Source organism: Zootoca vivipara, chromosome 13, assembly GCF_965207765.1.
Source record: "Zootoca vivipara chromosome 13, rZooViv2.hap1.1, whole genome shotgun sequence".
NCBI classification, from domain to species: domain Eukaryota; kingdom Metazoa; phylum Chordata; class Lepidosauria; order Squamata; family Lacertidae; genus Zootoca; species Zootoca vivipara.
In genome coordinates this window covers 46,942,569-46,966,875 of record NC_142596.1, presented here as the reverse complement: position 1 = coordinate 46,966,875, position 24,307 = coordinate 46,942,569, and the positions used below count along the sequence as shown (strand labels likewise).

Here is a 24,307-nt window from a genome sequence, read left to right as displayed (position 1 = left end):
GTGTATTGTTTATGATTTTTGTTTTGTGATGTATTTGTTCTGTATTGTTTTCGCTTTTTTTGTATGTTGTCTTATTATAAAATGAATAATTATTTTTTTTAAAAAAACAATGCTACAGGATGATGGGAATTGCAGTCCACAAAATGCAAAGATGGGGGGAGGCAGAGTCTGGGAGCAGCAGTTCAGGTGGGAGATATCCTACCCTGGAAAAGAGGTGTCCAGTTTCAGTGGGTCTTCTTCAGCGATGCAGAGGTCTACTGGAGGATCCTGGGCTGGGCTGAACCCTGACAAAAATGCATTTTGGACTGCTTCATCATGCCAAAATAAATGTGCATGGTGGAAAGCTATCATCCCAGGGAGGCTTGAATTCTGCAGACCCTCCAAGTGTCCCTGGGATTTTAATAATAATAATAATAATAATAATAATAATAATAATAATAATAATAATTTATACCCTGCCCATCTGACTGGGTTCCCCCAGCCACTCTGCCTTCAGAATGGCATTAAACATTAGGAAGAACTTCCTGACAGTAAGAGCTGTTCGGCAGTGGAATTTGCTGCCAAGGAGTGTGGTGGAGTCTCCTTCTTTGGAGGTCTTTAAGCAGAGGCTTGACAGCCATATGTCAAGAATGCTTTGATGGTGTTTCCTGCTCGGCAGGGGGTTGGACTGGATGGCCCTTGTGGTCTCCTCCAACTCTACGATTCTATGATTCTATGATTCTAGATGCCTTCTAAAAGTCAGATAGTTGTCTGTTTCCTTGACATCTGGTGGGAGGGCATTCCACATATTAATAGTGAAATTATTATAGGATCTCCCTATTTTCATCAGAGAAATGTTGGAGAATATGATCTTGGTGTGTATGAACTCTTTATGCAGGGTTGTATGTTTAGCAGAGATGGAATACTAACATGCTTCCCCACAGAGGTGGTTTTAGGGTAGTGCGACAGTTGCAGGTGCCATTTACCTTCCCGTCGCAGCGGTACCTATTTATCTACTTGCACTGGTGTGCTTTCGAACAGGAGCAGGGACAGAGCAACGGGAGCTCACCCCGTTGTGGGGATTCAAACCGCCGACCTTCTGATCAGCAAGCCCAAGAGGCTCAGTGGTTTAGACCAGTGTTTCTCAACCAGTGTGCCTCCAGATGTTTTGGGACTACAACTCCCATCATCCCTAGCTAGCAAGACCAGTGGTCAGGAATGATGGGAGTTGTAGTCTCAAAACATCTGGAGGCACACTGGTTGAGAAACACTGGTTTAGACCACAGCGCCATCCACACTGCACTCTCGTTGCACAGGGTGTCACTGGAATTTGGGAGCCCAAAGTCCACCACTCCACCCCGAAACACAGCTCCGTGCTCTCCTGCACCTCAGTGGGTGATTTGGTTCTCACAAAGCCTCTAGGCGATGCACAGCCTCAAAGGAAATGAACAGAGAGGCTTGCAAGTGACTTTCTTCCTTCTACGCTGCTTGTGAAATGTGCTCTGGAGGTACCCGCTAAAAATGCATAATTGTCCTTGCCTCCGTTACAGTTAAATATTTGAACAAGGCGAAAGAGGCTTTAATTAAACGGTGAACTAACAGTGTACTTGTGTTTTCAATCTCCTTTTAGTCGTGGAAAAGGCAAGCCGAGGACTTAATTAACACCACGAGAAGCGAGCTGTGTTAGAACTTGTAAGGAAGAGAGAGAGAGAGACGCTTGTTAATGTGAACTGTCCCCAACCAGGGTGGGCTCTACGTGGCTTCTGTTCCTCGCATGGCAAAAGCGATGGGACTGAGTACTGTAAAGGAATAGCAGCAGGTGGTGCTTCCTTTACATCAGGGAAACTGAGGCCCAGGAGCTGCAGCTGTGCAAGGAAGGCAGGGACCAGGACCTGGGACAGGCAGGTAGCGTCAGAAAGACCTGCTGCCCCAGCTAGGCGTTCACAGCTGGCCACTGGGGCAGCTATGAAGAGGGGGATGCAGGAGTGCTCCTGTCACCTCTCAGCACCCGTAACAAACTACAGCTCCCAGAATCCTTTGAGGCAAACCATGGCTGTTTAAAGTGGCATAATAGTGCTTTAAATGTGGTGTGTGGATGCAGCCAGAGACCCCTTAAAATCAATCCCCGAAAAGAGTGATTGATTGTTAAGTGACTCTGGGAATCATAGCTTTGTAAGAGGAATAGGAAGGCCTTCTAACAACTCTCAGCACCTTTAACAAACTGCAGCTCCCAGGATTCTCTGGGGGAAGTGACGATTGTTAAAGTTCGAGCATAGTGGTTTAAATGTGCAGTGTGAATGTGGATCTCGACCAGCATTCTGTTCTCACAGTGGCCAACTGGGTACCTCTAGGAAACCCCAAAAGGGACGTGGGTGGCGCTGCGGTATAAACCACTAAGCCTCTTGGGCTTGCCAATCAGAAGGTCAGCAGTTTGAATCCCTGCGATGGAGTGAGCTCCCATTGCTCTGTCCCAGCTCCTGCCAACCTAGCTGTTCAAAAGCACACCAGTGCAAGTAGATAAATAGGTACCGCTGTGGCGGGAGGGTAAACAGCATTACTGTGCACTCTGGCATTCGTCATGGTCCTCCGTGCACCAGTAGCAGTTTAGTCCTGCTGGCCACATGACCTGGAAAGCTGTCTGTGGTCAAATGCCAACGAGATGAGTGCTGCAACCCCATAGTCAATTTTGACTGGACTTCACGGTCCAGGGGTCCTTAACCTTTTTACCTTTCCAGGAAGCCCGCAAACCAGATAAGAGTGCAAATAGTCCCTTCCCATTTGTGATCTCTAGGTAGTGGTGCCTTCCCGTGGAACACCCTCCCATCAGATGTCAAGGAGATGAGTAAGTTTATAACCTTTAGAAGACATCTGAAGGCAGCCCTGTGTAATGTTTTATTAGGGTTTTATACATGCTGTGAGAGCTGGACCATCAAGAAGGCTGATCGCCGAAGAATTGATGCTTTTGAATTATGGTGCTGGAGGAGACTCTTGAGAGTCCCATGGACTGCAAGAAGATCAAACCTATCCATTTTTAAGGAAATCAGCCCTGAGTGCTCACTGGAAGGACAGATCGTGAAGCTGAGGCTCCAATACTTTGGCCACCTCATGAGAAGAGAAGACTCCCTGGAAAAGACCCTGACACTGCCAGCTACCTAAGAAACTTCTGGCTTTGGGAATGGGCCAGGATTTTTGCTTCCTGTCTCCACCTCCACCTCTCTCTCCGTCCTTAGATGGGTCTTTTGGAAGATGGCAGGAACAGCTGCGTGAACAGGTGCTTCTCTCCCTTTACACGCAGCAACAGAAAACGAGCCGAGGGACCCCCCCCCCAAAAAAAACGTATTGGATATCCCTCTTTGCATGCACATTTGCATCTGGGCCTGGCAGCATGTGAAAGGAATGGTGGAAGAAATAATTAAAGGGAACGAGCGATTTGCCAAATGGATTTGCTCAGGGTTCTTTTTCCCCTAGGGTGGCAGTAATAATAATATTATTTATTATTTTATTATTTATACCCCACCCAACTGTCTGGGTTTTCCAAGCCACTCTGGGTGGCTCCCAACAGAATATTAAAACCACGATAAAACACCAAACATCAAAAACTTCCCTAAACAGGGCTGCCTTCAGATGTCTTCTAAATGTCAGATAGTTGTTTATTTCCTTGACATCTGATGGGAGGGCGTTCCACAGGGTGGGCGCCACCACCGAGAAGGCCTTCTGCCCTAAATTGTAGGGTTGTACACACACACACACACACACACACACACACTCTGATTTGTGAACCCATTTGGGGTCTGGATCAGTCCAGACCAGTTCTGACCCATCAACAGAATCGAATGTGGATCATTATCTGTACATTGCAAGTTCCCAAAAATCCCATTTGCTTGCAGCACTTGCTGCACACCTGTTGCCATGCATGATGTCAGGTGTGGGAAAGCTAAGGGTGGGATTTCAAAGGAACAGTTGGGAGGTTGAAGTAAGCTCCCAATAGTTTGTTGGCTGGAATAAGGAGCAGACCCACCAGCCGATCAGTTGATGGGCATTGGGAGTGCAGTTGTCTCAAGGAGTGGGAAGCCATTTCCAATTCTTCCTCCCAATGCTGCTCTTTGAAACTCTGAAAATAGGTATCCAAGAAGCCATAGCTGCCAAGTCTCCCGTATTCCCTGGGAAATCCCCGTTTTCTAGCTGTTCCTAGCTGAAAAAATGGATTTTTTTGTTTTTCCCTGGTTTATTCTGGTGCGGCGGCCATTTTGGAACTGGGCGGAGCATGCTCAGAAGCGACTTTTGATGCTGCTCCGCCCAGTTCCAAAATGGCGGCAGTGCTACTTCCGGTCTGCTACTCCCGCCCGGTCCCTTATTTCTCCGACAGCAACTTGGCAGGTATGCAAGAAGCAGTGAGGGGCTGTTTGAAAGCCCTTTTGGAAACAGCCCTGCCCTACTCTGATTCAAAGGTTTAAAGATCAGGGTAGTGCTGTTAGGAAAAGAGCTTTCAAGCAGCTCCATGCTGCACTTGGACGTTCCAACAATCAGGGCTTCAAAGCGCAGCAACACCTGACACCAGGTGATTGACAGGTGGGTGGCCCCACCCACCTGTAAATATTGGGTCACTAGGAGGGCAGAGATTAAGATCTGCTGTTCCCTACCGGAAAAGATTGCCCATCACCCCTTCATTACTGCGCTGCAAAAGGAAACTATTATTAGGGGAAACCTACAATGTGAAAATGGCCAAAGGGTTTTGAAATGGTCCCAGTTTCTGCAGAGTAACATCTCTACTCTTATAAAATATGCTTTGCAATTTTATCTCGATTACAGTAATAATAAAAAGCCACCTCTTGATTTTTAAATCAGGGAAGTAAACTGAATGATGGAGCATCTTAGTTGTGAGTCCTGGAAGACCTGCTAACCTACCTCGCAGAACTTTCCCCACCTGGCTTGGGAGGGCAGGACCCTGACTGACTCCAGCTACAAAAACTGAGGCTGATGAATAGACTCCAGCTGGGCTGTTGTTCAGGGTTTCTTTTGTTTTTTGTGTTGCAGAGAGGGGTTGTTGAGGTCGGGGTTTTTTTTTTTTTGTATCTTTATTTTAGATCTTGTTATGATTTGTGTGGAAATTGTTCAGTTGAGTTGTGTATTTTTAAATGTTTCATTGATTGTTTGTGGCTACTTTTGTTATGTTGTAGTTACCTATTTTGTTCATGTTGTGAAAATAATGTTCCATCATGTACCGTATTAGGGGAAATTGCTCTGCAAACATGTGTACATTAGGCAAAAACGGAAAACTCAGCATTAAAATTCTGATGGATTTTCACGAGGGCTTCTGTAACGGATTGACACAGTTTTGGAATATTTATTCCTACCTGGCTGGAAAAGAGTTAATCCACCTCCAGCCTGACTGACATAACATTCTGATGGGGGCGGGACTGTTCCCAGTTTAAAAGGAGGGAGGAGTGGTTTGGTCAGTTAGGGAGAGGGGGAGGTGAGATGTGAGGGAGAGTTGAGGAGAAGGAGAAGGAGGAGATAGATGTGAAGAAGAAAGTTGAGAGGCCAGGATAGTGGTGGTTTAGATGAGGTTTAGAAAAGCTTGATGTTAAATGTTTGACAGAGTTATTGTACAACTGAAACAAAGCGGATAAACACATGAAACGTTAAAGAAACACCTACCCTGTTTCTCATATTTTAAGACATACCCATAAAATAAGCCATAGCAGGATTTTTAAGCATTCAAGGAATATAAGCCATACCCCGAAAATAAGACATAGTGATAGGCACAGCAGCAATACCGGCCATGGCAGGAGGAGGAGGGGGAAAAATATAAGACATCCCCTGAAAATAAGCCATAGTGTGTGTTTTTTGAGGAAAAAATAAATATAAGACATGTCTTATAATATGAGAAACACGGTATGTTTTTAAGATAATAAAATTCATCTCTTTTGTGCCAAGAAGAATCATCATTATCGTTCCAGCGGGTTATCAGAACTCACAGAAGTGGTGACTCATTAGAGGACAAAACTTACCTCAGGAAAGGAGGCAAAAGTTTGTGTCTTAGAGGAACACTGAGGAGGCTTAGTAAGACAACCTGAGGTGTCCACAGGTTGCCAGCGTGAAACGGGACAAACTTTTACAGTAAGGGAGAATCAGGCTGAGAGGGACCCTTACTGGTGGCAAGAGGTTATTCTTTCACACAGCCTAGAGTGTTTTTTTTTTTGATACTGGGACACGAGCACTGGAAGGAGTGTCTCTTTATTTATAAACTCCCAAGTATAAAGTGGTTTATTTGGGAGGCGGCGGGAGAAGAGTGTGCGTGCCTTCACCTCTGGATTCCTGTGTCGCGTTTTGGTAATAGAGAGAGAGAGACATTCGTCACAGCTTCTTCTTAAAACCCCAACTGCAAACTGAGGTGGAGATGTTGAGAACTGCACTTGATATCAGGAAGTTGAGAAACTCAAGAGAAACCAGAACCGCGAGCTTCATCCATCCAATCAAGGTTCTATGATTTCACATGGCTTCAGTGCCAAGACACTGCATGTCCACCCTTTGCTAGCGGCTGAGCAATTAAACCGCTTCCAACCTTCCCTGCAGAATTCCTCTGCCATTCAGCGCCCGTATTAATGCAACATGCAGTTGCTTCAATCCGCAGAGATAAAACTGACGAGCGGCGCCGACTTTAATTTTGCTTTGAGAAAGCAATTTCGGGCGAGGTTATGCAGCAAACCGGAAATTGGCTGCTGGAGGGGGAGAGAGAGACGCCAAACAGATTCAATTAAGATGATTGGCAAGCCAGTCCTGGAGGGGGGAACTGCCAAACTCCATCACAAACTGGTGCTGGGGTGAGCAAAGGAGACTCTGCCCCCCAGGGGTGGGGAACAAGAAGGGATTGGGCACTTTGAAAGTTCAGAATTAGAGAAAGGGGTGGCTGTCTGCTGGAGTATGGAGGTAGGAGGAGGTGTGAAATGGCTGCGGAGGATAGGAGAGCTGGGAGAAAACTAAAACAGCCAATAGGAATAGAAGGGGAAGCAGGGAGAGTACCCATTACAATTGGTAGGGTGGAAGGCAGGAGGGCAACAGTAGCTGGCGCCAGAGCAATGATAGGCCGAGCTAGAGCCAATCACAGGAAGATCAACTAATTCTAGTTTTGTCCTCCTCCTCCTCCTGCCTGCTAAGTTCTACAAGGAGGCCACATTCACACCAGTCATTAAGAACACTATGCTTTCATTTTAAACAGTCATGGCTTTCCCCAGAGAATTCTGGGAGCTGTGGTTTGTTAAGGGTGCTGAAAGTTGCTAGGAGATCCCTCCTTCCTCTCACAGAGCTACAACTCCTGGAGTTCCCTGTGAAGAGGGATTGATTGTGGAACCAATCTGAGAATCATAGCTTCGGGAGGCAACCTCCTGACCACCCTTAGAATTTTTAATGGCTAACGTTTTACAGTTTTTTATGTGCTGTAAGCCGCCCAGAGTGGCTTGGAAAACCAAGCCAGATGGGCAGGGTATAAATAATAAAATTATTATTACCACTCCTATCAGCCAATCACCCATTCCCACCACCCTTCTGAGTAATACCCCCACCCCCACCCTCTGACTATACATAAGGGTCTGGTGACTTCTGTTTCAGTGTATCTGAATAAGTGTGCATGCACACGAAAGCTCATACCTATGACAAACTTAGTTGGTCTCTAAGGTGCTACTGGAAGGAATTTTTTTTATATTTTTTTGTTTCGACTACGTCAGACCAACACGGCTACCTACCTGTGACTATTATTATTAATTATTAATTATTATTATTATTATTATTATTATTATTATTATCTACAGCTCCCATCATTATGTGGGAGGAATTCATGTCTGTTTAGAGTGGGCTTACTTTAAATGTATGGCCTGAGACTCAGGAGGAAGAAGCTGATCGGCAGCTGGGGGCTGGCTGAGGGCAGGCTAAGTGGGCCTGGAGTAGAGATCTAAGGGGATACAGAGCCCCATAATTTATGGGTAGGTAGGGACCACGCTGGTGACCCACAAACTCCTTTGAAACAGCCAGGAAACATTACACTGCTGCTCTCTAGTAATACATCATTTTGCTAGTGCTCCTAACGATGTGTAAGACACTTCATAATCACTCAGTAATTATTATGAATGAATGAGAGAATCTATCCTTAGCTGGCCTCCTCTGTTCCTAGACCCCTCCCGCTTCAGGCGACTCCTTCCCTAAGCTGCCATGCCTCTTTTTCTCCCTGCTTTACTTGAGCAGCTTAGCTCAGTCAACAGCAGCTAAAATGATTCCGTTTTAAATGGATTTCTACATGGAATTTGATGGTTTTGACCCAATCAACCTTTTCCCACCTTGGACAGCTCCTTGCACCGAGGGCTTGATGGTGTCCAAGTTTTCATGCCTTTTTAAAGCCTAATTTTAAAGTCTAAATGCAAAAATGATCGCTGGAAGAAACAAAATACGATTTATTTATTTTTTAAAAAAAAGAAAATCGGAAGGGGAGGAAATTGAAAGAAGCCTGGTGTTGACCATATTGTTTGCCAGTATGTCAAGGGCTGTCAGAGATGGGAGCCTCCCCCTGCTCCTGATCAGGACCCTGAATCTTCCCAGGAGCAGGAGGACAGTATAGATTTGGAACAGTGGTTCGTAGAGGGACATAGTTCAGAAGACAAAAGTTGGGAAGAACTGGGTGGTGAACAGCTAGGAGAAGGAGAACCGAGAGAGAGAGAGAGAGAGTTAACAGACTCACTTTTGCTGGAAAGCATCCATCTGCTCAGTCCAAGGTCAAGGAGGGCAGATAAGGTGACTTCACAGAAAGTACAGTGGTTGGGAGATCAGGTTGTAAGACGAGGAAGTGACGGAGGGTGACTTGGGGGGAAGTGGGTGTGAACCTTAACTGGGAGCACCTTTACTCTGAGAAAGGACTCTTTGTTCTTTCGCTGTGATCATTAAAAATCTCTTTAAATGGCAAGAGACTATTTTTGCTTTGTTCTGCTTATCCACGGAAAAAGGAGGGAGGGCTCTGCTACCCTGAAACGTGACAAGGGCCCTCCCCAGCCAAAGGAATGTGGACAGCAGACAGCGAACTCTTGATGGTCAAAGCTGACTCTTACAGCAGTTTCCATGGCTCCAGTCCACACACACCAGTTTAGTGCCTAGGCAGCTATTCTCAGGTCTTGTGTTGTATGGAGCAGTTGCAGCAACAGGGGATCACTTGCCATCCACTAGTTTACCGTATGTACCTTCCCCTGACGGGCTGCGCACACACAGTTTGAGACTGAGCCTGCATGGACGCTGCCTCTGCTCTTCCCTCTTCAGTCCCCTCCTGGTTCTGGGAGACAGCAGTGCAGGAGAGGGTGAGGGCGCACCTTTGCTTGTCTGACTTGCCTCTTCCTCAAACCCATCCTGTGCTCCATCCTTCAGTCCTCGAACCTGTCTCATTAGCGCAAAACCTACTGGGAAGGCTTGCTGTGAGCACTACGATTGAGCTGTTTGGTTAACTGCACTAATACAATTTTAAATAATAATAATAATTTATTTATTTATACTCCGCCCACCTGGCTGGTTTTCCCCAGCCACACTGGGTGGCTCACAACAGAATATTAAAAATGTGATAAAACAGCAAACATTAAAAACTTCCTTAAACAGGACTGCCTTCAGATGTCTTCTAAAAGTCAGGTGGTTGTTTATTTCCTTGACATCAGATGAGAGGGTATTCCCTCCACTGAGAAGGCCCTCTGCCTGGTTCCCTGTAACCTCACTTCTCACAGTGAGGGAACTGCCAGAAAGCCCTCAGAGCTGGACCTCAGTGTCCGGGCTGAATGAGACGCTCCTTCAGGTATACTTTGAATTGTGCTTGGAAACATACTATTGCTGACCTATGCTTGACTCCAGCTCCTGATGCTACAATTCCCATACCCAGTTGGCTGTGTCTGGTGAGGTTAATGACAGTTGCATTTCTGCGACATCTGGGTGACTGAAGGCTCCCTGCACCTGCTCTAACTCAAGAGAAGCGCAGGGTGCCGCCTTTTGCTGAGTCAAATCACTGGGCAGTCTAGCTCAGTATTGTCTATGCTGGCAATAGATCTCTGGTGTTTTAGACGATAGTCTGACCCATGGGTAGGCAAACCAAGGCCTGGGGGCCGGATCCGGCCCAATCACATTCTAAATCTGGCCCGTGAACGGTCCGGGAACCAGCATGTTTTTACATGAGTAGAATGTGTCCTTTTATTTAAAATGCATCTCTGGGTTATTTGTGGGGCATAGGAATTTGTTAATTTCCCACCGCCAAATATAGTCTAGCCCCCCACAAGGTGATCTGTCCCCACCTGAAGGTGCTGGAGATCTTTTGCATGTGAAGCAGGTGCTTTGCCACTGGCTACAACCCTTCCTTCTGTCTGAACACCCTTCCATGATGTAAATTTGTGCATTGACAAATCACTCCTCACCAGCAAATCTGGTATTGCACCGCAATATTGACGATTAGCATGGGGAAAAAAAATCTATTAAGGGAAAGTGGGCAAAGGTTTTGCAAATGGCACCAATGTCCGCTTCTCATCTCTCTGCTGAGCTGGCCCTAACAGGAGGCTTGTATTATCTCTCGAGGCAAGTTTGGATGGAAGTGGGAGAGGGCACAGAGTAATTGCCGTGTTATTCTTGGTGAGTTTACAGAGCCCTCCGTGTGGATTCCTGGAGGCTGTGTTATCTGCGTTTCTTGTCCTTCCCCCTTCCGAGGGCACATTGATCTGGCTAACGAGTTCCAATCAGGGAATAAAGGTTCATTCTTTCTCCTGTGCCGAGCAGCTAATTCTGCCTCCAGCGATAACTTGTGAAATCCGGCGGTGAATTTAATGGATTTGCTCCTGACCCAAGCTCTCCGGTTGCAGGGGAAAACAAAGAAAGTGGACTTCTGCTCTATTCCCAGGCACTAGCAACCCTCAGAAGAGTTATTCCTCTGTATTTCATGGAGACATATCTCACTCTCCAAAAATCTTCATAACCTTTCCTCTCTGGACCGAAGGACACATTTGCATGTCTCAGGGACATGGCTGCAGTTTCTCCCAGTCAAAGCAAAAAACAACAACAACCCTCTTCACCTAGAAACCTAGCATGTCAGGGATAAGGTGAGGCTAAGGAGAACCCTTCTTTCTGACATGCTCACATTCTACTTGCAGAGGATTTTTTTTAAAAAAAGTATGGAGCCATGTGAACTGAAGTCTGAAGTCTGAAGAAGGCGGGCAGATGTGAAAGAGAGCAGGACTCCTACAGTTTTAGTAGCTATGCAGAAGAGGAAATGATCACAAATGCAATACTTGCTGAAGTCCCCTCTTGTCAGGGACTGGACTGAGGAGGAATGGTGGGACCCCCCCCCCCTTTTCTGAACCTTCCCAAGGGCAGGAAGACAGTATTGATTTAGAACAGTGGTTTGCAGAGGGGCATAGTCCAGAGGAGAAAAGCTGGGAAATACTAGAAGAGGAAACACCAGGAGAGAGACAGCTGGCAGATTCAGTGTCCTTGGAAAGCATTCCTGACCCCCCCCTTCACCTAAGACTAGACAGGCTTTGAGAGTGATAGCACAGAGAGCGCAGAGGCAACAAGCTCAGATTACCCGGCATAGGAGTGACGTAGATTAATGGGGACGGAGGGGGTAAACCTTTACTGGGAGCAACACCATTTCTAGAGAGATATGCATTCCTTTGTCTCTCGCTGTCATTATTAAAGAACTTATCTGGTAAGAACGCTCCTTTCATTTGATCTGCTTATTTACTGCCACATGGGGAAGAATCAGATTCCCCGAAGTCTGACACCTCACCTATGTCCTTTGTCTTTCTTTGAACTTCCAACAGAGGTTAGATGTCCATCCATCAGGGATTCTTCAGTTATGATCCCTGCATTGCAAGGGGTCAAACTAGATGACCCTTGAGGTCACCTTCCTACTCTGCAATTCTGATTCTATCACCACCCCCATTGATTCTATGTATCAGTTGCCTCCTGCGATGAACATCTAGGCAACTTGAGAAGCAGGATGCTGCGTGAGATGGGCCTTTGGTCTGATCCAGCAGGACTCAAAAACGAGGGCCCCATCTCTCCCAGCACAAATAACGCAGATCAACAGCCGGGGGATGATAAATCGTTCCTCATCACATATTCATGAGGCTTGATTTATCATGCTAATTAGCCAAAGCCTTTGCCGCATCTTGGCGTGCAGAGAGCAGAATTAACCCTTTTGTCTCCATGGAAAGGGTTCTGAACCAGCCATGGAAGGGGAAGGACTAAGAAGCACCAGGCTGGGGGCAGAGCCCAGGGGGGACACGCTCCGTTTCCCCACACAATTCATTATGTGAAGCCCAGGCTAGGTCGCAACAACAGGACAACAACCAAGAACAGGACAACAACCAAGGACGGATGCTCAAGGAAAGGGAGGGGTCATTATTTACTGCCGTGGACTACAAATCATAGCAGGGTGAAGTAAAGGAAGGCTGATCTGTGCACAAGATTAGAAACAGATGCCGCGGCATCTGATAAATAAATGAGAACGGGATGGTGAAAAGCCATAAAAGTGGAGGCAATGGGAAAGAACATGCTACAGTTGTTCACAAGTGTTTGCCAGTTTTAAAATGTCTGGCTCAAAGAAAGAATGAGAGAGAGAGAGAGAGAGAGAGAGAGAGAGAGAGAGAGAGAGAGAGAGAGAGAGAGAGAGAGGGAGGGGGGGAGAAAGTTTGAGTGTTGAACAATATAACCCAATGTTCAACACACTGCCAAGTGCCCTCAGATAAGCTACCATTTTGCAGCCTCAGTCTCTTTTTATATATATATATAAATAAAACTGGCCTATCCATACAGGATTGTGTTTTTTTTGGGGGGTGGTGATACTGAGATAACTGTATCCTGGGAAGGAGAAGAACCTGCCTCCTCTAGCCTTTGTCCCCTGGTCTCAGCCCCCACCCTATGCCATTTCAGCTTGCTACTGAAACACATCGAGGCTTCGAAATTCACATGCTTTTTTTGAATTTTGAGACGCAGTTCTCCAACCAAAGAAGGCACGGACCTGTCCCTGTCTAACCACACCTAAGGAGGAACGTATCTGTCAATTTGGGTTTCTTCAAGTTACCGGTACTCGCTTTTCCAGTCTTAAATTCAGTTCTCCATATTTCCAAGGCAGTTACACACATACACACACACACAATTTAGAAGTCCTCATGAAAATTAATCAGCATTTCAGTGCAAATTTCTTCTTGTACACTCTTTTTCTGTGCGCAGCTTTGCCCAAGATACACAACGGTGCAAAGCAAATTTCCCCGCATTACAGTGAATTACTGTATGCTACTTTCACTAATGCATGCATTTCAATGGACATTGTACCCTGGTGTATACACATTTTTGCACTCATCACTTGGCTGGAGAACTGCATTGCAAAATTCAGAGGATTTTGAATTTCTGTTACTTATTTCCTATTGATTGCATTTTATATCTCACCTTCCTTCCTCCAAGGACCTCAAGGTGGCACACATCATTCTCCCCTAGCCACATCATCCTCACAACAACCTTGTGAGGTAGGTTAGGATGAGAGTTGGTGACCGGCCCAAGCTCACCCAGTGAACTTCAAGGCTGAGTGGGGGATTTGAACCCTGGTCTCTCTCCTAGGTCCTAGTCTGACTCCTGTAACCAATAGCCCTCAGCGCTACATCTTGGTTTGCCTGTTGTTTTGGGAAGTGTGCAGTTGATAAGCCTTTAAATGCAACAGGGATGAGATTCCTCTCTGGTCACGCCCTCTTCCCCAACCTCACAGGAACAGACGTGGGTATAACTGCGGCCTTGTCTGCCTAAGAAGATGTCTCCGTTGACGGGTTAATCAAGTTCTCTACGAGCCGCGTCCTGTTTGCCATCTGCAAGGTGGGAATCCTCCTCAGACGTGTCCCCTGCTGATACAGCAAATGCGCTGGAGAAAGCTCCAGGCAAGCATGGCAAGAGAGAGGCGTGACAAGAATGCCCAAGATGGGCAAAAAAAGAGTGGGTTCCTCACCTTCCCTCCCTCCCTCTCTCAGCTGGAGGAAAAGATTACAGGGAGGAGAGAGGAGAGAGCTTCTGAACAGTGTTAAAGGAACTGTCAGCAGTAACAGGAGTTCTTGGTGTTATCTCGATTGCTCCCCTCGGCAGAGGGCAGAGGAGATCTTGTCTCCGCCCCTTGACTTACTGCCGCCAGAAGTTCACAACGACCTCTGGCGGGTGCGTGCGTGTCGTGAAATACGGCGCATGCATATCGACCAGGGATGCAGGGGCTAGTTTGGATGGAAGAAGGAAGGGCCCTGTCACATCCTGCCACCTAATGGCTTAGAGATCCATCTTTACATTTGAATTATGAGCCAATGGAGCTTCCATGTTCAAAGGCAGCCTATCTCCGAGGGCTAGGCAATGGGATAAACTCTAGGGAAGCAGTGATGCTTTCATGCCTCATTTGTGAGCTTCTCAAAGGCACTTACGGTAGTTGGCCCTGCTGGAGTTGTGGGGAGGTGGAATTTTGACCTACTCAACAAGCTCGTTCCTCTCTCTCTCTCTCTCTCTCTCTCTCTCTCTCTCTCTCTCTCTCTCTCTCTCTCTCTCTCTCTCCCACCACCACCACACCCTCTCTTTCTCTCCCCAGGTGTCTGTCTGTCTCTTCTTTACATTTAAATCCTACATTGCATTCACAAACACCCACAAGGTGGCTATATTTAATGTACTTCCATTTGATAGAAGAAATATTTTTTTGAAACACATATGGTATCGATATGATGATGTAATAGACAGAGCTTGACTTTGGGTACAGTACTTATATTAAGTTTAAGAACAGAAGAGGAGCCTGCTGGATCAGGCCAATGGCCCATCTCCTCCAGCACCAGGCTATGTTTCTGGGTATGTTTAGCCTGGAGAAGAGGAGGAGATATAATAACCATCTTCAAATATCACATGGAAGAGGGAGCAAGCTTGTTTTCTCCTGCTTCGGAGGGTAAGACCTGAACAAATGGCTTCAAATTACATGTCCAAACATCAGGAATAACTTTTTGATGGTATGAGCTGTTGACAGGGGAACGGTCTCCTCGGGAAGTTGTGGACTCTCCTTCCCTGGAGTTTTTTAAGCAGAGGTTGGGTGGCCATCCATCATGGATGCATCAGCGCATATTCCTGCATTGCAGGGGGTTGGACTAGATGACCCTTGGGCTCCTTTCCAACTCTACGATTCCATGATTCTATGATCTTGAGCTCATGGTGGCCAACGACATGCTTGGGGGAAACACACAAGAAAGATTTGAGAACAAGAGCACCCTCTTGTAGGAAGTGGGATTCAGAAATGTTACTGACCGTGCAAGCAGAGCATAACCACAGCGGCTAGTACCTCCATTAATTTTTCCAACCCACTTTTAAAGCCATCTTGGTTGGTGGCTGTGAGGGACAGGGACTACAGACAGCCCCCTCCCATCCTGAGAAGCAGTTCTTCCCCGAGTACCAGCTGCAGCGGAGAGGGAGAAGTGTCCAGCGGGGAAGCAGGAAGTAGAGGACATGGCTCTGGCAGGGTCGCAGAGCCCCTGCTCCGCTTGGGAGAGGAAGGAAGGGAGAGGGAAAAGGGGAGGAGGGAAAGCAGGGAAAGAAGAGCTTTCCCTCCGGTTCCGGAATTGCACGGAAAGAAACGAGGGAGGAGATTTGGGATTCCCAGACTTCTATGTTGGAAGAAAACGCGGGAATCCCCATTCCAGGGTTCTGACCCAGACTGAGAACATGTATCCTGTACAGCTCTAGCACTGTAAATAGCAGGCATCCCCAAACTGCAGCCCTCCAGATGTTTTGGCCTACAACTCCCATGATCCCTAGCTAACAGGACCAGTGGTCGGGGAAGATGGGAATTGTAGTCCAAAACATCTGGAGGGCCGAAGTTCGGGGATGCCTGGTAAATAGTTTGCACACAATAAAAGCATGAAAAGGCAACGGTTTGGAGAGTCATTACTCTAGAGTAGCCGCTATGTGCCCTCTGTGACAGTGGCCATAAACTGCCTCTTGTGGCAGTGAGTTCCATAGGGAAGAACCACAGCGGCTAGTACCCCCTGACAGCTTTCTCCTCCATTAATTTTTCCAATCCACTTTTAAAAACCATCTTGGTTGGTGGCCATAAACTGCCTCTTGTGGCAGTGAGTTCCATAGGGAAGAAGCTTCCCACATTCAGCCCAAGAGTTCTAGTGTTAGGAGAGATGAGGAAATTCTTGTCTCCATCCACTTTCTTCAGTTGCCTTCTCTCTCTCTCTCTCTCTCTCTCTCTCTCTCTCTCTCTCTCTCTCTCTCTCTCTCTCTCTCTCTCCCTCTCTCTCTCTCTCTCTCACACACACACACACACACATCACTACAGCATAACCATTGAAAAACCCATCTACTTATGACTATTTTTGCTTTCGATCGGGGTACTTTTCTCTAAAGTGTTGCCAACTGTTTATCTCTCTTTTCAACCCCCGGGCAAAGATGTCCTCACTTAGAAAAATGACAACACAAAGAGGGGTGACTGTGGTGGTGCATGATAGATAGCGGATTATGAAATTGTGAGTAGTGGAAAGAGCCTGTGATTCAGGGAACATTATTCACCCTGTCTCAAAAATAGAAGCCCCGGGGGCTCTCTGCTGAAATTGGCAGTGGCAGCTCAATCCCACAACATGCATCTTAACTCAGGGAAACCCGTTGTCACAGGATGTTGCAATGGCCACCAGCCGAAATGTCTTCGAAATGAGATATGATGAATGTGCAATGGGTCTGCAAGCCTCTACCAGCGGAGATCTTATTCATACAGAAGGGGTTAATCTGTTTCTGGACCTTGTCACTTTGGACTGCAGTGGGTGGTGGGGTTTGCTGGATGGAAGGTTGGTGATGCAAAAATAAACAAACTAGCAATTCTTCCATGTAGAAAGCTAGCCTGTTAGGGCTGCAAACCTTGCTCTTGACCCCCTAGTTTTCTATGTGCAGGCATTTTTATTATTTTTTGCACGAAAGAGCAGGGGCGTAGCGAGGCACTGCGACACCCGGGGCGACAAATTGCCATGCCCCCGTGGGGCGTGATGGCGCTATGTAACAACGCATGCGTCGCTACGTAGAGGGGGGTCGCAACCCCCCGTGACTTCTAAACTGAGCGTCCAGGCCTCAGGTAGATAGCCCACTGGCGCGCCGTGCCCGCCACACCAGTGGGCTATCTGCCTGGAGCCTGGACGCTCCGTTTAGGCTCAGTTTAGAAGTCACGGGGTGTGTGTGATCCCCTCTACATTGTACGCATGTGCAGCATCCTACTGCTCTTGTGTGCTAGGTAGAGGGGGCTCGCGCCCCCCACAACTTCTAAACGGAGCCTAAACGAAGCGTCCAGGCTCAGGTGGCGATCACGGGGTGGGGGTGCGGCCCCGAGTGCCACCTCCCCTCTAGCAGGCACCCGCGCGGCGCCCAATCGCTCGGCCGGCGTGCCTGCAGCTTTTTTTTTGTTTTTTGTCCCCCCCCCCATGGGCCACCCCCTAACTGAGCTGCCCGCTCGGAGAATCCCCCGCTTGCTGTGCTAAACCGGCACAGGGACTTGCCGAGCGACCCCGGAAATCACATCTGCGCACGCGCAGATACCGGAAATGACTTCTGCGCATGCCCAGTCGCCAAAAATCACTTCTGCACAGGTGAGATTTTCGGCATCTGGGCATGCGCAGAAGCCATTTCTGGCGCCGCAGACATGAGCAGATGCAATTTCTGGCGTCACAGGAGTGATCCGGCCCATGGCCGGTAAGTCTTGCCAACCCCTGGTCTGGGGCATCATGGGGAGTTAAAATGGAGTCGGACCCAGCCACCCAGCACAGCGCCGTGTCGAGTCCTGCCAGGACTTTCAGCGGCTGCTTAATGCTGCCTTGCGATGATGCTCAGCTTGCATTCAGTGGCAGCCAAGCGGTGAACCGACTGTGCAAAGTGTGAACTGGCCCTTGGCGGATGTTTAGAGATGGCAACGAGGATCGATGGTCGCAGGCTGCAGATCAGGACGGCTTGCGTGTGTCAGTGTTCATCTGGAGAGTGAGCATTTCCTTGCATGACGTCCCGCGTGGAGTGTTGTCGGGATAAATTCTTACTGACTGCGGGGTGTTCGACAAGCAAAGCGCACTTAGGAGAGCAGAGAGGATGGCCGCGAGGCACACAGCACTGTTGACAGCGCCGAGAAGTCTAAAGCCCTTGTATTCACAGCTGAAGCCAATCTCTAGGCAAGTTAACCTATCACCAAACAAAGTGGTAGAGTCTGGAAGCAGCAGAGTGGACTGTACCAAGCATGGGAAAGCCACTTCCCCCCCCAAAAGGCTCCATTCTTTCCTCCCTCTAATCACATTGCAAACAGAAATTTAGCACAACATGGGCTAAAAATGAACATCTCTTGCTGCTGTGCTGGATTCTTTATTGTTGTTTTACTTATGGAATGGGCCTTATTATTTTATGTACACCTCCCCCCCCCTAAATAACACACACACACTTCGCTGTAGAGTGATGGGCAAATCTGTCAATTTCAGTTACTCATTATTCCATTATTAAGTCTCCACATTTCCACAGCAGCAGCAGAAGAAGAGTTTGGATTTGATATCCCGCTTTATCACTACCCGAAGGAGTCTCAAAGCGGCTAACAATCTCCTTTCCCTTCCTCACCCACAACAAACACTCTGTGAGGTGAGTGAGGCTGAGAGACTTCAGAGAAGTGTGACTAGCCCAAGGTCACCCAGCAGCTGCATGTGGAGGAGCGGAGACGCTACCCCAGATTAAGAGTCTACCGCTCTTAACCACTACACCACACTGGCTCTCTGGTTTGCACTGCACCCTCCCCCTTAATTACAGCTTCCGTTGCTTTCTCTGAACACCATGCGCAACCGAGGGACCTTAATAACTCACATTTAATTTCGGTCCCCATCTCCTCTCTTTCTTTCCCATAATAAGATAATTACTTCCCATAATTTGCCACGGAATGCGCCTGCCTAATAAAGAGATGCAAGAGTTAGCCCATTACACAATAAGCGAAGAGCACTGAAACATGTGTAATTTGTAGGATTACAAGAGCCACGATTAGGCTCTCGGAAACAGAACGAGGCAGGCAAATAAAGATTGGTTCTGAGGGTGCTTCCCGCAACACAATTCCCCCAGAATCTTCACACACACAATGGGGTAGAACTAACTCTCTTCAAGACCAATTCACACTTTGCGTTTTTGTTTTTTTAAAGCGCTGCAAGAATGGGGGGGATCTCAAACTGGCTTTCCCAGCAGGTTTACTCCCTGTGCAACCAGCACTACGTTCTCATCCTATCACATCCAAGCGCTGACCAGACTCAGACCTGCACAGCTTCAGCCAAGTTGTTGCATCACATTCCTTTGAATCTAAACTTCACTGACTCCGGGTGTTTTATTGCTGACCTACCCCTGTCTCTGGCTCCTGATAGTGAGCAACCTTTTTTTTAGGTTGTTGCGGGAATTTATGTAAAGGTGGAGGGTTTGCCCCTCCAGCAGATATCATACACACAGACCCCGACTACCAAAATCAACACGATCACTTCGGCAAATGCCCCCACAAAACACTCATCTCTATTCAAAGGGCGTCTGCTGCACATTACCAAATGTAACAATTCGCTGATAAATGTATCTACGTACTGGCTCACTGGGAAAACTTTAGAAATTGCTCCAGTATGGATAATAATAATAATAATAATAATAATAATAATAATAATAATAATAATAATAATATATTATTTATACCCCGCCCATCTGGCTGGGTTTCCCCAGCCACTCTGGGCGGCTTCCAACAGAATATTAAAATACAATAATCTATTAAACATTAAGGTAAAGGTAAAGGGTCCCCTGACCATCAGGTCCAGTCGTGTCCGACTCTGGGGTTGCGGCGCTCATCTCGCTCTATAGGCCGAGGGAGCTGGCGTTTGTCCACAGACAGCTTCCGGGTCATGTGGCCAGCATGACAAAGCCGCTTCTGGCGAACCAGGGCAGCGCACGGAAACGCCGTTTACCTTCCTGCCGGAGCGGTCCCTATTTATCTACTTGCACTTTGATGTGCTTTCAAACTGCTGGGTGGGCAGGAGCTGGGACCAAGCAACAGGAGCTCACCCCGTTGCAGGGATTCGAACCGCCGACCTTCTGATCAGCAAGCCCTAGACTCTGTGGTTTAACCCACAGCACCTTAGTTATTTTCTCTTTGACATCTGATGGGAGGGCGTTCCACAGGGCAGGTGCCACTACTGAGAAGGCCCTCTGCGTAGTTCCCTGTAACTTGGCTTCTCGTAGCGAGGGAACCGCCAGAAGGCCCTCGGTGCTGGACTTCAGTGTCCGGGCAGAACGATGGGGGTGGAGACACTCCTTCAGGTATACAGGACCGAGGCTGTTTAGGGCTTTAAAGGTCAGCACCAACACTTTGAATTGTGCTCGGAAATGTACTGGGAGCCAATGTAGTTCTTTCAGGACTGATGTTATGTGGTCTCGGCGGCCACTCCCAGTCACCAGGCTAGCTGCCGCATTCTGGATTAGTTGTTCTGTTCAGGAAATGAATGGTTTATGAAGGGGGGAGCCTGGGATGTGAGCAGCCATAATCCCTGAAATTTGGGATCACGAACACGTACTTGCCTCTTGCACAAGAGGTAACCACTGGCATCCTGGCAAATGGGTGCCACACAGGCAGTCATCCTATGGACAATGGCAAACCATCCAGGAATGGATTAGGTTCTTGGTGGGGACAAAGAGGTGTGATTAACTTGGCCTGGGAAACCAGGAGCTTGTAAATATTTCTTTTGTCTTATTTGATAGGTGGGAGGTGGAGGTCAAGGGAAGGATGGGGACAAACCTGAAGCTCAGGTTTCTGTCACCAGACCCTCCCAATTTATGATGTATTCATGACGTATGCATAATGTAATTAGGGGTGTTGTGGGTATCTTTGTAAAACTGATAAAAGTGGGAGCCATCCTCTGTTCTGGGCTTCTTCCTGCTTCTCCCATGTGGTGGGGTGGAAGTCCCGGTGCAACAGTTGTTGTTGTTGTTTAGTCGTTCAGTCGTGTCCGACTCTTCGTGACCCCATGGACCAGAGCACGCCAGGCACTCCTGTCTTGCACTGCCTCCCGCAGTTTGGTCAAACTCATGTTCATAGCTTCGAGAGCATTGTCCAACCATCTCATTCTCTGTCGTCCCCTTCTCCTTGTGCCCTCAATCTTTCCCAACATCAGGGTCTTTTCCAAGGATTCTTCTCTTCTCATGAGGTGGCCAAAGTATTGGAGCCTCAGCTTCAGGATCTGTCCTTCCAGTGAGCACTCAGGGCTGATTTCCTTCAGAATGGATAGGTTTGATCTTCTTGCAGTCCATGGGACTCTCAAGAGTCTCCTCCAGCACCATAATTCAAAAGCATCAATTCTTTGGCGATCAGCTTTCTTTATGGTCCAGCTCTCACTTCCATACATCACAACAGTACTTTAAAATAAAAACCAGGCCTACTGGCTGCTGTTTTGCTCCTATATTCCTGGCTGGTGTCTTTGTTTGGTAATCCAAGTGAGCCCAATGATTTTCCTAAAACAAGGTCAAAGGGCCACATGACCACATTGGGAACCTCCCAGGGGCCACATGCAAGTCATGGGCAGTGCCGCAGCTAAGAAGTGAGCTGGCTGGAGGCAATGGATATGACTGCCTTCTTTGAAGAGCCGGCTACATTTCAGCCATGCAAAAGTCAGGGGTTTCTACACACACACACACACCCCACCTCTCTCCATTCAGGTGAGCAAGAAGCAGTTCCAGGACGATTTCTGCCGGGCAAGACCATGAGGAGGATGCAGACCAGGACTAGTGAGCGGCATGACCTGGGGGAGGTGGGTGTGGTCTGGAAAGGGGTGTGGCTTGGAGGAAAGTCCCAAGCACTGGATAGAGACCTCTGGAGGGTCACATTTATCCCCCGGGCATGAGGCTCCCCACCCTCTTCCCGCAGGTTTTACAGTCAACCCTCTCCCTTTCCCCCTTCCTAGTTTATGCAACTGTGTCTTCAACATTTCAGCTAACTCCAAATAACTTTGCACCTAAATAGCATCCCACATTGAAATGATGCAGGGCTGTTTCTATATACACAGGTAAACTCCTCCACACCATGACATCTGTGGATATGTAGCACCGGGGAGAAAGGCGTGCGTGAAGAGAGCATCAGATGCAAGCCGAGACTCATTTCTCCAGTCATGGCCAGCAGAAAATGTGCTCTCTATAAAGCCTCAATTATACTCCATGGCTATGGGAATGGACACCATTTAATGGCCTGGCAGCTGGCAGGGATGGAGCTGAATTTTGCTTTCTCTGTATTTTTAAGCAAACAGTCCCAATTTGTGTCTTCCAGACACATACGCAGATCAGAACACAATTATCCCCCAGGTTTCATATGTCTCAAAAGCCCACAAAACAGATCTCAGCTCAAAAAGCACCAAAATGTGTTTAAAATTTAATATTTTAGGATGGAATGTTGTTGTTGTTGTTGTTGTGTTCTTTTTAGAACTGTGTGCATTGAGCTGCCATTAAATGCAATTTTGGCACATCTTTTTCTCTGATGGAAATAGCAGATTGATATGAAAATGGATGGAAATATGTGGCATTGACACAGACCAGAAGTCGACGGCTCTGTCGTAAAAACGTTGGAACCCTGCTCAATCAGGCCAATGGCCCAACTAGTGCAGAATCCTGATCTCACAGCAGCCAGCCAGATGCCCATATAAGAAACCTGCAAGCAGGGCATGAGCACAATAGCACTCTGCCCAGTTGCAATTCCCACCAACTGGTATTTAGAGACATACTGCCTCCAGCGATGGAGGGTAGTACACAGCCATTGTCTCTAGCAACCATGACAGTTCTCCAAACTCCCCTGACTTGCAACACACAACCACTGATAAACTCCTCCTCCTCCTCCATGAATTTGTCTCTCTTTCGAAGCCGCTGAAAAGGATGCCTGCATCTTGCGGCTGGTGCAGACGGATGGTTTTCCAATCACTTTCCAATACATGGAACTCCTTGTAAATAAGCCAAAGGCTTATGGGAGGACCAGCCATGTCATGGGCCAGGAGACAAGTTCACCTGCTGAACAGCAGCCTGAAGGGGGAGAAGGCGGAGTGACTCCACCTGCAGCTGATCAACCTTCAAGGTCACAGAGCAGAAAGCACTGATCAGAACCAGCTGGCTCTGGGCTTCATAAACAGCTTTCAGCAGCAGTCAGGTGCTGGAAACAATGCCTGTGGTTGCTGGCCCTACCTTGCTGCTACCTGCTCTCCATCTCAACCCTTGGCTCTATGATCATTTGGATTCCCTGACCTCTGGACTGTCTGACTTTGTATCAGGAGTGCCAACTTGGCCCCAGGGCCGTGGGTGCCATGCAGTGTGCATGGCCCTGGCACTGAAATGTGTGGGTGCTCTGCCCCTTTATGGGGAATTTTGTGAGTGCTCGGGCAACCAGGGCCCCAGGGTGTTGGCACTTCCTATGTGGATTCTGCTCTCAGGCAAGTGTTCCTTGGCAACCTCTAACCCAGGGGTCAGCAAACCTTTTCAGGAGGGGGCCGGTCCACTGTCCCTCAGACCTTGTGGGGGGCTGGACCCACCCTTACCTTCCAAGTCCCGGACTGCAGAATCCGGGACCGGCAGCCATGTGACACCAGAAGTTGCGTCGACGTAACTTCCGGTGTCGCTTTGCCCATCTATGGGCACAAAAAATGGCCGACGACAACACCGGAAGTCGCGTCTATGCACTTCCGGACATGCGTAGATGCGACTTTTGAAGCCGGCGGCGGCCATTTTTTGTGCCCATAGAAGGGCAAATCGGAAAGAAAAAAAATGGCCGCCGGCAGGAGAAAATAACGGAGAAAAACGGGAGACGAAGTGATACGGGGGACCACTGGGAAAAGGTAAGTAAAATCGGGGTTTTCCCAGAGAAAACAGGGTGCTTGGCAGCTATGGACCCATCCTCTCCCAAAAGCACCCCCAAAAGGACCCCCCCACCCCAAAAGCCCCCCCTGAAAAGACCCCCTGCCACTGCCACTCATGCCACAGCCACTGCAGCCACCGACGACGCCTCACCTTTGGCACCCTCAGCTTCTGCAGCCAATCAGAAGCCACAGCACGAAAGTCAGTCCCCGCGTGGCGAGGCCTCTGCGGCAGTTTAGCGCGGGGACTGACCGAGTGGGCGGCAGGGTCTGCAAGGCCCGCGGGCCACAATAACAAGCCCAGCAGGTCGCATCTGGCCCATGGGCCTTAGTTTGCCGAGCCCCGCTCTAGCCCTTGCTTGCTGGGCAAAGGGAAATCAGACGGGGCTACGACAAATAACAAA

The 24,307-nt window shown here is 48.1% G+C and overlaps 1 protein-coding gene across 2 annotated transcripts in view; it reads right to left on the bottom strand.

Annotated features, from left to right (window-relative positions):
• Window positions 1–24,307, bottom strand: part of CACNA1H (calcium voltage-gated channel subunit alpha1 H) — a 393,193-nt gene that overhangs the window by 125,373 nt on the left and 243,513 nt on the right. The gene's annotated exons all lie outside the window — the stretch shown is intronic.